This window comes from Cebus imitator, unplaced genomic scaffold, assembly GCF_001604975.1.
Source record: "Cebus imitator isolate Cc_AM_T3 unplaced genomic scaffold, Cebus_imitator-1.0 Scaffold104, whole genome shotgun sequence".
In the NCBI taxonomy this organism is placed as follows: domain Eukaryota; kingdom Metazoa; phylum Chordata; class Mammalia; order Primates; family Cebidae; genus Cebus; species Cebus imitator.
Window position 1 is genome coordinate 5,896,341 of NW_016107419.1, and position 3,601 is coordinate 5,899,941.

Consider the following 3,601-nt stretch of genomic DNA (forward strand, 5'->3'; position numbering starts at 1 on the left):
GATTGCTATCAATGAAGTTTCCTTGCTACTTCCTCATTCCACAGTATATATAGGAAGTACATATCTCTTATTGGATTCAAATCCACACATGGTTAATCTTTCAAAGGCTGACAAAACACACAAACAGAACAGCTTTGCAAGTAGTTCTTGTCTAATGTAGTGATTTGGGCATTCTGTCACTGGGAAGTTTAAAAAGTTAAATATCAATTTCAGCTCTGTTGCTTGATTCATGACAAGAAATCTCTGAGGTAGTAAAGACAGGAAAGCATTGACATTGTAATTCACATCTCCCTAGCCCAAGACTAGAGTAGATGTGCTGGCACAATGCTTGGCAAAAAGACGGTTAGAGGAACAGCTAACCTGAGTGTGTTTCTGACTGTCTAAACTGAAGGCTGTGCTTATCCCCAGTCATGTGGCTCAGGAGCCAAAATCTAATCGTACAAAAAGCCAAATCTCCGATATGAATGGAATGACATGTAAAGTTAAAATGCAAGTTCACTCAGGCACATGGATTTAGTGCCTAAAACAAAATAAATCCAGGCCTGAAGAACTGAGAACTCAACCAGACTGGGGATGGACATGATTCTTCTTTGAATAGAAAAACTGCAAATACTAATGACCTCCCAAGCATGTGTGCTAGAATTAGTCTTACATTGCTATAAGTAATTCAGAATTGGAATCTCCAAGTTTGTACATCACGATACGTTTTCTAGAAGCAGAATGCCAAGCTACTAAGAATAAATGGCAAAAGAGCTCACTGAGTTCTGAGAGCAGCCAGAATAAAAGTAGAAAATTTCAAGGTAAGCAAGGGAACAAGGAAATCATGCTTAAATAATTATGGGATTCAGCAATCCCTGTGAGTTCTCCCTGTAGAGTTTCCTGTGAGCTCAAAGTACTGGAACTAAAAACAAATGTCAACAAAATCTAAAGCATCCTCAGAAAGGAATATGCAAACTAAACTCTGTGCACACTGCAACGTACCTAGAATCCTTGAGGCAATTTCAATTGCCGCATTCCAAGACTTACTGGAGAGGGATCAGAAGGCCTCTTAAGGGTCTGAGGGGATTGGGAGTGAGGGCTGCCACATCAGGATTCCTCAGGATAAAAGCTTGGAGAAGCCTTCAACATGACATTCTGTAATGTGGGAGCATGGCTGGGGAAGGTCAGGGCAAACGTTCCTGGTTGCTGATTGCACCTGCTCTGTGCAAAACACCTAGCATTCATGAATCTTCTCAGTTATAATGTAGTTGCTCCCTGGAGTGAGAACTAAATAGTAGTTCATTTTATAGAAGGAACTAAGGTGTAGAAAAGTTAAATAACCTTCTACTAAGGGGCTGGAATTCCAACCAAGGTTGTTTGATTCCTGAGCCACTGATGATGCTAAACTGCTTTTCTTTAGGGTTTTTATAAAATGTTCATTTCCTTTCTCCTAGGGAGTCCAAACCAGCCATTAGTAATCAGTGGCTCCTTTTTGATTTGTGCTTGGGTAATTCCCCTTGTCCCATCCTCAACAACTTCCTTCAAAAGATACCAAAGGTGTTACCCTCCCTTCTCCTTGCAATGTTCCCCGGAAAGAGAAGACACTGAGCCACTGAGCTTGGGTAGAGACACTGTAGAGCAGTAGGAATATTTTGAAAGTACAATTTGAAAGAAGTGAATGTAGGTTGAACACATTCCTCAGTGCCTAAAAAATCAAGAAATTCCTCATCCCATGAGGAGGTGCAGGTTGAAAAAAGATGCGTTTAAGAAAGCTTTACATAAGTTTTGAGTCAACAGTATGTCCCAGTGGCTTATTTGAGGACATGGGGAATGTCAGAGGGACATCTCTAATCCTTTGGAAATGTGTAGTGTTGAAATTGAAATCCCCTCCTTCCGTGTTACTACTGAAGGTCATTTTTACACTGCATGAATTTAGAGTCTAGCCTACTTGGAAAATTTTTACTTAGCTTTCTTTAGGATTCTGAGCATCAACAATTTTGGGCAGAGTATAAAAAAAAACAAACCTAGTTAACGCTTTGAAATTCTGTAACTATTTTATGACATTTTTCGTTGTTTCCATTCATTGGAGTCGTATTTTCCACTTCGTGCATTTCTCTCGATGTTTTACAGACATTTATTACCTGAATGTCTCCTTCCCAGACTGAAGTAAGTATAATCTGCATTAGCCATCAGCAGCCAGCAAGCCTCTCCTATGGCTTGGGGTCCTGGGCTAGTTGCTGGCTACCTTTTCAATTATTCCCAAAGTGTGCTCATTGCTTTAAGAATTCATTTATTTCAAAATAATACAAGGTCTACTCAATTAATTCGCAGCAACAAAGAATCAGCCAACCCTAAAACTCAAGATAACGACAAAATAGGTACTATTAAATTTTCCTTTTATTTATTTATTTATTTATTTTTTGAGATGGGATCTTGCTGTGTTGCCCAGGCTGGAGTTCAGTGGCACAATCTAGGCTCACCGTAAGCACTGCCTCCCAAGTTCAAGTGATTCTTCTGCCTCGGCCTTCCGAGTAGCTTGGATTACAGGCATGTGCCACCACACTTGGCTAATTTTTGTATTTTTAGTAGAGACAGGATTTCACCATGTTGGCCAAGCTGGTCTCGAACTCCTGGGCTCAAGTGATCTACCCATCTCGGCCTACCAAAGTGCCAGGATTATAGGTGTGAGCCACCGCACCTGGCCTTATTCTATTTTTCTTTATTGCAAATTTTGAGAAACAAGTTCACATCTTGAATGTGTGGATCAGGTTACTCCCAGAGTGCTCTAATAGCACTCTATCAGCCTTAGCATAAAACCCAACTTCCTGGCTGTATTCAGCCAGACCCTGTATACTAACATTGCTTCCAGCATCGTCACTGTCTCTTCACCCATACTGGTTTCCATTTGTACCTCGAATACTTCAAGCTCTCTCCCGCAGAAAGAGCTTGTACATGTTTGTACATGCTGCTCCCTCTTCCTTTCCAGCTTTTTCTTCCTCTGCCCTTGCCAACTAGATCTTTCTCATCTACCGCCTCTTTAGAAAAAGCAAAATGCAAAACAAAAATACATGTATGGGGTCAATAGGTGAGCACTATTTCCCAAAATTATTAGGCTTGTCATAATGGAAAACATCTTAGTTAGCAACATAAACCTTTAGCAATAAAAAGTGGAGAACTGTCTTCTTTAGGTTGTTAATCATTCATCTCAATTATTTATTTAAAACAACTTAATTTTGATAGACTTTCATTTGGCTTAAGTTTAAATAAATATGTGTATTCTACTCCTACTCATGAAAAATGAAGGCTAACAGGTTATTAAGGCATATAAAATAGGCTGGGTGCTGTAGCTCATGCCTGTAATCCCAGCACTTTGGGAAGCCAAAGCAGGAAAATCACTTGAGTTCAGAAGTTTGAGGCAAGCCTAGGCAACATAGCAAGATCCCCATCTCTACAAAAAATTGCAACATTAGCTGAGCATGGTGGTGCATGCCTGTACTTCCAGATACTCAAGAGGCTGAAGCAGGAAGATGTCTTGAGCCCATGAGTTGGGGGCTGCAGTGAGCCCTCACTGTACCACTGAACTTTGCCTAGGTGACAGAGCAAGACCTCTGACCCACACCAA